General features: G+C 38.3%; 1 protein-coding gene across 21 annotated transcripts in view; it reads right to left on the bottom strand.

Annotated features, from left to right (window-relative positions):
- LOC147349347 (uncharacterized) overlaps positions 1-12,941 on the bottom strand; it is a 690,773-nt gene that overhangs the window by 195,177 nt on the left and 482,655 nt on the right. For 3 of the 21 annotated variants that reach the window (XR_015150396.1, XR_015150412.1, XR_015150398.1), the window contains exon 2: positions 11,559-11,901. The exons of the other annotated variants lie outside the window; for them this stretch is intronic. The gene's annotated coding sequence lies outside the window, so the exon portion shown is untranslated. The remainder of the gene's footprint in view (positions 1-11,558; positions 11,902-12,941) is intronic. 21 annotated transcript variants of the gene reach the window in all.

Raw genomic sequence — 12,941 nt, 5'->3', positions numbered from 1 at the left:
GGGCTCCAAAATCACTGCAGATGGTGACCGCAGCCATGAAATTAAAAGATGCTTGTTCCTTGGAAGAAAAGCTATGACCGACCTAGCCAGCATATTAAAAACCAGAGACATTACTTTACCAACAAAGGTACATCTAGTCAAAGCTATGGTTTTTCCAGTAGTCATGTATGGATGTGAGTGTTGGACTATAAAGAAAGCTGAGCACTGAAGAATTGATGCTTTTGAACTGTGGCGTTGAAGAAGACTCTTGAGAATCCTTGGACTTCAAGGAGATCCAACCAGTCAATCCTAAAGGAAATCAGTCTTGAATATTCATTGGAAGGACTGATGCTGAAGCTCAAACTCCAATATTCTGGCCACCTGATGTGAAGAAGTGACTCACTGGAAAAGACCCTGATGCTGGGAAAGATTGAAGGCAGGAGCAGAAGGGGATGACAGTCGATGAGATGGTTGGATGGCATCATCGACTCAATGGACATGAGTTTGAGTAGGCTACAGAAGATGGTGATGGACTGGGAAGCCTGGCGTACTGCAGTCCATGGGATTTCAAAGATTTGGACACGACTGAATGACTGAACTGAACGGAACACATTTACTACCCAGCACATAGTATCAAAGCATGGGTATACTTTGGAGTATACCTTTACTACACATTGGTACAAGAGTCATTCTCCTGACAAAACTTCTGTGTACACCCACTCTCTCAGCAAATATTTCCAGCCCCTACTGTGGGCTTAATACAGTGCAATGTGAACTATGAGGAGGCATAAACCAAATAGTACCTACACTTAAAGACAGAATTTTGCATTTTCTAGAGTATTTCCATATTAATTATCTCATTTGATTTTCTACAAAAGCCAAGAGAGGCAAGGAGGATAATTATTACTATACACATTTTCCAAATGAGAAACCTGCAGTCTAGAAGTCTAAGTCACCTACCAGTTATGCTGGGACCTCAAGAAAATACCTAAGGGTTTGATTATACCATTTAATAACTCTTCCTTTCTACTCCAGAGAGAACCATCCATTTTCAGTGGTAAATTGCCTCTCAGGCTGCATAAGAGTATTTCTTCTGAATGTTTCTACCTTACAGAATTTAAGGCAGGTCAATAATTAAAAGTACTATGGCTCTAAATGGAACCATTTAGTTCCTACGGCTTGCAATTCCTAGACCTGTCATGTTTCAAACCACAATCTATTATTTGAGGATGAGTGGTAAGAATCCTTTGAGTTTGTGGAGTTTGGAAGACAGCTATGGTACACAGTCCCTCCTTCCCCTTCCTACTTCCATTGTCCCAGTTCAGATCATTATCCTATTACATCAACAGCCTGTCACAATTATCTTTCAGGCTCCCCTCCCACACACCTGTCCATTTACATGCTGTTGCCAGGTAAATCTGGAGTATAATTACATTTCAGTCAAAATGTTCCTCAGAAAACATACATGGCTCGCTGTAGCCTACTGGGTTAAGTCCTAACTGCTTAGCCCCTCCATAAACTAAGCACAACTCATCTTTCCATCCTTCACTCAATCTACATAAAATCTACATAAATCTATATAATTTTCTGCTTTCTGTACACACTCATCTCTTATTTTTGTGCCTTTCCTGTTATTCTTTCTACCCGGAACACTCACCTTCTTCTGGAAACTTCACTAACTCTTTCAACATAAATAACACTGAAGTCTTTATTGTAAGCTCTCCCTTGCAGTATCAGCTAGGGATAATCACAACTTACTTTGAACCCACACAAAACTTCCTCAGAATCTCTTCCCTGAAACTTATAAAGTAGCAAGTATTTTATGGACAGACAAGCATATGGAATTAGGTTTAAATCCTGAACTGGTTAAACGGGCAAATAATTTAACTTCTCCAAACATCCATTTTGTTACCTGGTTTTTGGTAAATATTAGTGATTATCCATACAAATACCTTTCGTAATTCTCAGCATATATTAAGAATTAGCAATAAATGGCTGCTCTTATTTTTAGATTCTGCTTTACATTGTAATTATGTCTGTACATGTTGTGTAAATGTCTGTACACTGTCCGCTTTCAGGAAGTCTGAGACCATAATTGTTACTTTTATTTTTCATCTTTGTATCATACAGGTCTTGATACAAAAGAAAAAGTCTGTTAGTGATGAGCATCACCTTCATTGTACACCTACCTCATCATTGGAGAATTATGGACAATACACATACTGATGAATTACAATTCCCTAATTTCCCTTAGTCCCCTGGAGTAGGAAATGGCAACGCACTCCAGTATTCTTGCCCAGAAAATTCCATGGACAGAGGAGACTGGTGGGCTACAGTCCATGGGGTCACAAAGAGCCAGGCACGACTGAGCGACTGAGTACAGCACAGCACACGGTATCCCTTAGTAGTGATATCATGGAATAGACTTCTCTTCAGTTTCAGAATAAGAAAAACAGTAGGCTTAGTTTATAAATTTTCCAATTACAGCTTCTTAATTAAAATTTGGTGGTGTAAGAAATTTAAGAAAGCTTAAATGCAATTAATATAGCCCAGGAAATCAAGCATTTCTATAGCATCATAGCCTATAAAAATGGAGCAGGGCTAGAAAATTGTATGTTGTATTTCTTGTATCACTGGGTCTGCTTTTATGTATCCAGGCTGTGCCCAACCATGGAGAACATGTAGTGGTAAACACAAAGGTTGTAAAGCTGACTGCACCCAAACTAAACTGGGAAAAGTCTCAAACATCACAAATAAACTCTCTGTTGGACTGAAAAGAAATGGGATGTCATAAAGATTTATGGAGGAGATTAGATGATGTAATTGCAACCCTCTCTGTGGAGGAACTATTAGAACATTCTTAATAATAATTTTATATAATTATATAAATTGCATGCAATTATGTTACATTATAAAATATCCATAGAAATATTTTATGAGGACATTCTTAAGATCATGTAAGCTACATATAATCCTGTGTGTATACGCACACACACAATCATGTCCAACTCTTTGTGAATCCATGGACTATATAGCCTGCTAGGCTCCTGTTTCCATGGAATTCTCCAGGCAAGAATACTGGAATGGGTTGTCATTTCCTTCTCCAAGGGATCCTCCTTACCCAGGGATCAAATCCATGTCTCCTGCATTGGCAAGTGGATTCTTTACCACTGAGCCACCTGGGACTCAGCCTATATATATATATATATATATATATACACACACACACACACACACATACACACACACACACACACACACACATATATATAAGTATATAACACTAATTATAAATAATGTGTATTTATCAGTATTTATCAATATCAGTATCAGTTCAGTTGCTCAGTCGTGTCCAACTCTTTGCGACCCCATGAACCGCAGCACGCCAGGCCTCCCTGTCCATCACCAACTGCCGGAGTCCACCCAAACCCATGTCCATTGAGTCGGTGATGCCATCCAACCATTTCATCCTCCCTTGTCCCCTTCTCTTCTTGCCTCCAATCTTTCCCAGTCTTTTCCAATGAGTCAGCTCTTCGCATCAGGTGGCCAAAGTATTGGAGCTTCAGCTTCAACATCAGTCCTTCCAATGAACACCCAGGACTGATCTCCTTTAGGATGGACTGGTTATACACAATTTAATATGAAAATTAATTATACACTATTTATGACTACATATATGGTTGAAAGTGAAAGTCACTCAGTCCTGTGATTCTCCAGGCCAGAATACTGGAGTGACTAGCCTATCCCTTCTCCAGCTGATCTTTCTGGCCCAGGGATCAAATCCAGGTCTCTGGCATTACAGGAGGATTCTTTACCAAATGAGCCACCAGGGAAGCCCCATATGTGGTTATATACAAACATACAATATATGGTCATTGAAAGAATACTGTCATTGCTAGTTTTGGGGGGTTTTTTTGTTTTTGTTTTTTTTTTAGCTTTAGAAGTGATACATCTCACAGAAAGACAAACCATTGGCCTAATGAAATAAAGTGTTTAAGAAATAAGACAGTAGTATCTAGCACTGTTTTTTAAGTTGGGATAAGAGTTTTGTTTTACAATGTGGTAGAAAAAGAACTTTCTGATACTTAATGGGCATTTATATATCCAGGAATTTTTTTACAACCAACTAAATCTCCTTATTTGGGGAAGTAACTAAATCTCCTTATTTGGGGATGAGCTTTCACATGCAAAAGCCTCTAAGATATTTACAATTATTTGTTTTCTTTTCATTCTCAAATACTTCTGGGTCACTCTAACTACAGTGTGAAACACAGACCAGAGGTGTAAATCTATAGGCAGAAATACTTGTTAGGAGGTTGCAAAGGTGATCCAGGTGAGAGGTGATGGTGGCCAGATCTGTGGTAGGGCAGTCAATGGGACAAAAGTATGACACAGTTGGGCCACACAATTTAACTTCAAACCTAAAGGACTCTGAAATTTAGGCTGCTGCTTTATGTTAGTCTTCCCAATCTGTGCAGGAGATTAGTGGCTCTTAAAAATATTATGTACATCTAACCTGGAATTATTTTAATGCTTTTCTGGTCCCAGGGAAATATGAAGTGACAGGATATATCAAAGACTGAGGGGACTCAAGTTCTCCACACTTCCTTTCCCTGGGTCACAGTACTATTCATACAGGCCTAAAATTAAAGACAGGGAAAAAAAAAAAAAAAAAAAAAACTGATACAGGTTGGACATGAGGCAGGGAGGGAAAAAGTGCAGATGAAGATTTCACCAAGTCTCCAGCTTGGGCAAGCAGATGGATGATGATACTATTTACTGAGACAGAAAACAGAGAAGGGAGAGTAGACTTTGGAGTTGATGAAGATACTAAATTCACTTTGGAACAATTTAAGTTTGAAGTAGGACAGGAAAATACACATGAGCTGAAGGCAGTTAGGCTTTCTGAGTTTAAAACTCAGGAAGAAGTTTCTGTTGTATTAAGAGTCATCAGCATATAAATGTTGAATGAGATTTCCCACAGGAAAATTATGTAAGTCTAGAAGAGAACAGAACCCTCAATAAAATAAACATTTGATCTTCAGGCAGAGAAGGGATGCCTGTAAAAGGAACAACCAGGGACATGGGGAATTGGGTGTCACTGAGGTCAAAAGAAGAAAGTACTTCAAAAAGGAGGAGGTCATCAGTGGTGCTCAATGTTGCTGAGATTTCAAGTAAGTTGAGTTCTAAGAAGTTTCCATTTGTTTTACTGGGAGAAAAAAAAAAGCATATATGACTTTCAGTAGAAGAAGTTCCAGTGGTGTCATGGGACTGGGACAGCTTTTTGTATAATGAAAAGTGTCTCTGGGAATTCCTGGCGGTAGAGTGGTTAGGACTCCGTGGATTGCATGGGGCACAGGTTCTATCCCTGGTTCTGGCTGGGGAACTAAGATCCCATGTGCCTCACGTTGGAACCAGAAAACAAGAAAAGAAAAATGTCTTATTAAACGTACTCTTCTGTAATTAAGAAGTCTGGCTGTTAAGGGAAGGATAAAGACATGAAATAGAAGAAAGTTTTAAAATTTCTTCCTTCCTCTGTTTCTGATATATTCTGTGTTCTTTTATTTATGGTTCACTAATATAGGAATGAGTTGGCTTGTAATGGCAAAGAAGAACTTTTTTTTTTTTTTTTAACAAATGCCTGACACACTCCCTTGGCATAGTTCTAGTTCTGGGATTTTATATTAGGCATCCAGTGACCAAGAATAGGAAAGTTTTTACATTAACCCTTCTGCTGACTTCTTAGGAGTCACAAAAAAAAAAAAATCAAAACTTACATATATTCCTTTCTTTGGCTATACTATTCTCAACAATCTAGTCACTGGAATTTGCCTCCACTCACCTACAGGCAATGAAGAAGTTCTTTAGTAGAGTTCCATATTGAGTCATAATATTTTATTAATCCTCAGAAAATAAGAATAGAGAATAAAAATGTTAGCAATGAAAATTTTAATGGTTTTAATTTGAATTTTTCAGGTTTCAAAATATGTGTTGAAAGAGATTTGGGAAAAACTAGTATATCATCTCTCACCTTTACGGAAAATTCCATGAATCTAGATGTTGGAATTATGAAAAATATTCTGCTTAAAGAAACATTTTCTTATTCAGAAGATAAAGCAGGTTTTATCTCATCAATATGAGGAAATATATAAAATTATATTTTCAATTCTCATGGTCTATAAACTACAATTAGAATTACATGAAATATTTTAGAAACTGATTTTTTATTGGAACATAATTGCTTTACAATGTTAGTTTCTGCTGTACAACATGAATCAGCCATATGTATGCATATATCCTCTCCCTCTAGGACCTTTCTCCCAAGCCCCCATCCCACCCACCTAGATCATAACAGAGCACTGAGCTGAGTTCCCCGTGCTATTTAGCTGCTTCCCAGTAGCTATCTGTATTACACATGGTAGTGTATATTGTCAATGCTACACTCACAATTCATCCCATCCTTTGGTCTTCCCCTCCTGTGTGCACAAATCTGTTCTCCATATCTGCATCTCTAGTCTGGCTCCGCTCACACCAATCAGAATGGCCATCATCAAAAAGATCTACAAACAATAAATGCTGGAGAGGGTGTGGAGAAAAGGCAACCCTCCTACCCTGGGAATGTAAACTGATAGAGCCACTGTGGAGAACAGTATGAAGATCCCTTAAAAAACTAAAACACAGAACTGTCATATGACCCAGCATTCCCACAACCGAGCATATACAGTGGGAAAACCATAACTCGAAAAGATACAGGTACCCCAGTGTTCACTGAAGCTCTATTCACAATAGCCAGGACATGAAAGCAACCTAGATGTCTACGTGGAAGCAACCTAGATGTCTACTACTAAGTGAATGGATAAATAAGATGTGGTATATATATATACAGTGGAATATTACTTGGCCATTAAAAAGGAATGAAATTGAGTCATTTGTATTGATGTGGATGAATTTAGAGCCTGTAATACAGAATGCAGTAAGTAAGCAAGAAAAAAACAAATATCATATACTAATGCATGTATATGGAATCTAAAAAATGGTACTGATATAGAAACTGCTTATTTTTCATATCATGAACAAAAAATTATTTCAGAAAACCAAATATTTAGCTACCAATCTCATTATAATAATACCACACAAAATAAAAACTACTTTTGGATGTCAGCTATCAGAATAATAGCACTTAATTTCTGTATAGGACTTAAAAACTCAACAGGACTGTTGAGATCTGATATCTCACTCAAGCCTTAGAATGAGCCTATGAATTAATCAAGGCAAGTATAATTATTGTCACTTAATAGAAAACAAAACTGAAGTCCAGTGTTATTTGTAGTTTGTCTTGCTTCACTGGATTTAGTAAGAGATAGAGTTGGGTTAGGACTCAGTCTCCTAATTACTAAACTGATATTTTCCACTATATGTCAACAGTAAGCATCAAACATTGTTAGAAACAGTGAAAGAAACACCTAGACATGCTTACAACTGGGCTGGGAAGATCAGACATGTAAGACATTAGCGGCCAATACAAACAACATACAATCAAGTGCTAAATACACTTCATTCTACAAAAATCTGACATTTTTAACTGGTGTCACAGACTTACAAGGTCTCTTCCTGTGATCAACATGGCTACTGTGATGGTTAATTTTATGGATCAATTTCGCTGGGCTAAGGAACACCCAGATAGCTGGTAAAATATTATTTCCAGTGTGTCCTCAGAAAAGATTAACATTTAAATTGAGTAGTAGAGACTGAATAAAGCAGATGGACTTCACCAATGTGGGGAGGCATCATCCAATCCACTAAGGGCTTGAATAGAACCAAAACGTGAGAAGGGTAAATGTGCTCCTTCTGAGCTGAGACATCTCCTGCCCTTGGACACTGACTGCTCTGGTTCTCGGACCTTGAGGCGCAGGTTGAATTACACTAGCAATTTTTCAGAGTCTCCAGCTTACAGACAGCAGATCTTGGGACATCTATGCTTTCATAACTGAGTAAGTCAATTCTCTAATAAATCTCCTCTTATCACCAATTATCTGCCTATCTGTCATCCCCTATCTATTATTTATCTGATCTATCCTATTGGTTTTGTTTCTCTGGAGAACACTAATGCAGCTCCTAATGCCTTCTGCTAATAAACACTCCTTAAAAAAAAAAAAAAAAAAAGAGGTCTGCAAAACATAATCAGATTATTTAAATTTCATGGTATCTGAAAACATACATCCTAAATAAGAAGAAACAAAATATGGATCTATGATGTCAAATGGAGAACTAAATCACTGCCAATATATGCTTATGTTTTCCCAAAGTCAACAGTGTTTGAAAAGTCTTAAAAATGATAAAAGTAAACTTCATTTAATTGTCTGGAGTTTTTTCTATCTATTGATCTATCACGTCCAAGGTGCTTCTTCACCTAATCTAGAAATAATATATTACAAATGCTTCTATTTATTGGTGGTTTAATCCAAATAGTATTCAGTGTGACATGACCACAGGAGCCTGTCTTAAGCTTATTCATGCTAACCATGATTTATTAAGGATTATCTCTTAATTATTAATATATAAGAGAGTATAGACTGTAGTAACATGCTAAATATTTTTAGGGGGTTGTGAGGAAGGTGAGATACAAGAGAAGTACAAGTCATTGTTCCCACTATCAAGGGGGAAACAAAACATGGTTCAACCAGAAAAGGAAAGGCATTAATTATAACATAAGTTCAGAGAAGGAACATAGTCCAGAGATTGATCACTGTGTAATAGAGCAGTTAGAAAATGCTTCATAGAGGAAGTAGGATGTAGTCTGGACCTCAAGACATAAACAGAATTTGCTTAAATACAGGGGAAGAAGGGAAATATTCCAGTTACATAAAAATGGATGAATGAATCTTGAAATGTGTGGGAGCTCAGACAGTAGAACTTTCTAAGCAGAGAAAACCCTAGTAATAGAAAACATTTTAATACATTTTATTACATTTGAGCACATGAAGCATGACAGAAATTTTAGAGGCAGCTTCCCTGGTAGCTCAGATGGCAAAGAGTCTCGTTGTAATGCAGGAAACCTGGGTTCAATCCCTGGGTCCGGAAGATCCCCTGGAGAAGGAAATGGCAACCCATTCCAGTACTCTTGCCTGGAAAATCCCATGGACAGAGGCGCCTGGCAAGCTACAGTCCATGGGGTCACAAAGAGTCAGACACAACTGAGTGACTTCAATTATTACTTATTATTCCTATTTGTGTGTTTATGCATTTTTCTTATGAAGCATGCATGACCCAGAGAAGTTTGATAAACTAATCAATATCCTATTGTAAGTGGTATAAACATACAGGTCAAGCCAATTTCACCATCTAGTTCAGTTCTTCCTGCTATACAATGCTATCTCTATTACACAAAAACAATGCCCTGAGCTATCACAGAATTTCAGCAAATCTAGCCCTGCAATTTAAAACCAGTAATAAAATAACACAAAAGCAAAATAAGGATGGATACATATTCTCTTTGCTTTCCATAAATAGAGCTTCAGTGGAAAGATAAAGTCTAGGGATGTAGATGCCTTATAGTTTATAGTGAACCAAGGTAAATGTAATTCCAAGAGCATTCTGGGCCATCAGTATACCAGGAATAGAGTTAAGAATACCCCAAGTTTATTAGGGTGCAAACTCTATTACATGGAATCATCACACTCACAGACTGCAGAGGGTCCTTGATATGGTCACATAACTAAATGTCAAGAGACCAGCTACCCTGAACCTCATTAACCTTCACCATTTCCTGTCTTTTACACACCATAGATGTCTACATTAGTCGTTTTTCAGATTTTCTGTTTCCAGACTTCATAAAAGAAGAATTTGCAAATAAGTTTTTATCATCATGAACAATACTATCGCTAAAGGGCATATGTGAAGTTTTATGATGGTTTAGCACATTAATATTTTACAATCAGGCTTTAACATGCTTTTATCCTTTTTACACAAGATTAATATCCTGCTTGAATTAGTTTTATTACATGCATTTTCAATTTTCACTAAGCTGATTTTCCTGCACTAGAATTTAAGTTTTCTTCCTTGCAACTTTTTTCCTTCTCATTTGTAGAATTTAATACATTTTACCCATCTTAATATTTTTTTTTCTCACAATATTGCAAAGATTTTCCTGTTGCATTGCCATTTGCAATGCAGCTCCATTAGTTAATCACACTGTTTGGTGTTAAATCTTTCATTCTGTTACAACATTTACAGTTTTGTTCTTTCTGAAGCTTGTACACTTACTGCCTTGTCCATCAAGTCTAGGCAAGAAGGTAGATTTAGTAAGTAATGAATTTGATAAATACAGATGATCTAATCAAGTAATTCAGGATCATATTTTTACTTTATGGCAGGTTAGCCCTTCTATCAAAGATTGCCAAAACTGACATCTTATATCTTATTTTGGAACCATTTTAAAATACCAAGAAATATTTTAAAGATTAAAAAGTAAGTATACTTTGAAATTAGTGCTTCTCATTCTAAAAAGTCTTGTTATCTCCAATATCCATTTTATTGAATGGCAGGGTGTAGGCATCGTCTCTCAGTCTGGTCTACATTTTGGTAGATCAGAATGTGAAAATCAAGTTTGGGGTCTCAATGGAGACTGAAAATCTATTCTTGATTGAATCTCAGTCTGGCCAGAAACTAAGGGTAATAGACAAGACAGAACAATTTATGAGTCAAATAACAATGGCAGAGAATGACTTTTGGAGTAAACTAGTTGCAGTGATACAGATGGGGCTTCCCAAGTGGAGCAGTGGTAAAGAATCCACCTACCACTGCAGAAATGAGGGTTCAATCCCTGGGTCTGGAAGAACCCCTGGAGTAGAAAATAGCAACCCACTCCAGTACACTTGGATTAAAGATTTAGGGAGCATGGCCCCACCCATCAGAACAAGACCCAGTTTCCCTGCTCAGTCAGTCTCTGCCATCAGGAAGCCTCCTTAAGCCTCTTATCCTTATCCCTTATCAGAGGACAGAGAGAAAGAAAACCACCATCACAGAAAACTAATCAAACTGACCTAAATTAAATCCTTATGACTATACAGTGGAAGTGAGAAATAGATTTAAGGGACTAGATCTGATAGACAGAGTGCCTGATGAACTATGGACAGAGGTTCATGACATTGTACCGGAGACAGGAATCAAGATGATCCCCAAGAAAAAGAAATGCAAAAAAGCAAAATGGGTGTCTGAGGAAGCCTTACAAATAGCTGTGAAAAGAAGAGAAGTGAAAAGCAAAGGAGAAAAGGAAAGATATACCCATTTGAATGCAGAGTTCCAAAGAATAGCAAGGAGAGATGAGAAAGCCTTCCTCAGTGGTCAATGCAAAGAAAGAGAGGAAAACAATAGAATGGGAAAGATTAGAGATCTCTTCAAGAAAATGAGATACCAAGGCAACATTTCATGCAAAGATGAGCTTAATAAAGGACAGAAACAGTAGGGACCTAACAGAAGCAGAAGATATAAAGAAGATGTGGCAAGAATACACAGAAGAACTGTACAAAAAAGATCTTCACAACCCAGATAATCACAATGATGTGATCACTCACACTCACCTAGAGCCAGACATCCTGGAGTCTGAAGTCAAGTTGGCCTTAGGAAGCATCACTACGAACAAAGCTAGTGGAGGTGATGGAATTCCAGTTAAGCTATTTCAAATCCCGGAAGATGATGCTGTGAAAGTGCTGCACTCAACACGTCAGCAAATTTGGAAAACTCAGCAGTGGCCACAAGACTGGAAAAGGTCAGTTTTCATTCCAATTTCTAAGAAAGGCAATGCCAAAGAATGCTCCAACTACCACACAATTGCACTCATCTCACATGCTAGTAAAGTAATGCTCAAAATTCTCCAAGCCAGGCTTCAGCAATACATGAACCAGGAACTTCCAGATATTCAAGCTGGTTTTAGAAAAGGCAGAGGAACAGAGATCAAATTGTCAACATCTGCTGGATCATGGAAAAAGCAAGAGAGTTCCAGAAAAACATCGATTTTTGTTTTATTGACTATGCCAAAGCCTTTGACTGTGTGGATCACAATAAACTGTGGAAAATTCTGAAAGAGATGGGAATAAAAGACCACTTTACCTGCCTCTTGAGAAACCTGTATGCAGGTCAGGAAGCAACAGTTAAGAACTGGAAAAGACCCTGATGCTGGGAAAGATTGACGGCAGGAGGAGAAGGGAACGACAGAGGATGAGGTGGCTGGATGGCATCACCGACTCAATTGACATGCTGCTGCTGCTGCTAAGTCGCTTCAGTCATGTCCAACTATGTGCAACCCCATAGACAGCAGCCCACCAGGCTCCCCCGTCCCTGGATTCTCCAGGCAAGAACACTGGAGTGGGTTGCCATTTCCTTCTCCAAAGCATGAAAGTGAAAAATGAAAGTGAAGTCGCTCAGTTGTGCCCAACTTAGCGACCCCATGGACTGCAGCCTACCAGGCTCCTCCATCCATGGGATTTTCCAGGCAAGAGTACTGAAGTGGGTTGCCATTGCCTTCTCTGCAATGGACATGGGTTTGGGTAAACTCCGGGAGTTGGTGATGGACAGGGAGGCCTGGCGTGCTGTGGTTCATGGGGTCGCAAAGAGTCGGACACGACTTAGTGACCGTACCGAAGTGAACTGAATCAAACTGATTAGACCACAGCCTTGTCTAATCCAATGAAACTATGAGCCATGCTGTGTAGGGCCACCCAGACAGTGGGTAATGGTGGAGTGTTCTGACAAAACGTGGTCCACTGGCAAAGACAGAGTGCCTGAAAACTATGGATGGAGGTTCCTAACATTGTAAAGGAGGCAGTGATCAGGACCATACCCAAGAAAAAACAAATGCAAAAAGGCAAAATGGTCGTCTGAGGCAGCCTTACAAATAGCTGAGAAAAGAACCTAAAGGCAAAGGAGAAAAGGAAAGATATACCCATTTGAATGCAGAGTTCCAA

The sequence above is a fragment of the Bos grunniens genome, chromosome 21 (assembly GCF_055505025.1).
Source record: "Bos grunniens cultivar Pamir isolate PY7600 chromosome 21, Bosgru_T2T1.0, whole genome shotgun sequence".
Classification (NCBI taxonomy): Eukaryota; Metazoa; Chordata; class Mammalia; order Artiodactyla; family Bovidae; genus Bos; species Bos grunniens.
The sequence above is the reverse complement of the archived record's forward strand: the minus strand, read 5'-3'. Positions and strand labels throughout refer to the sequence as shown.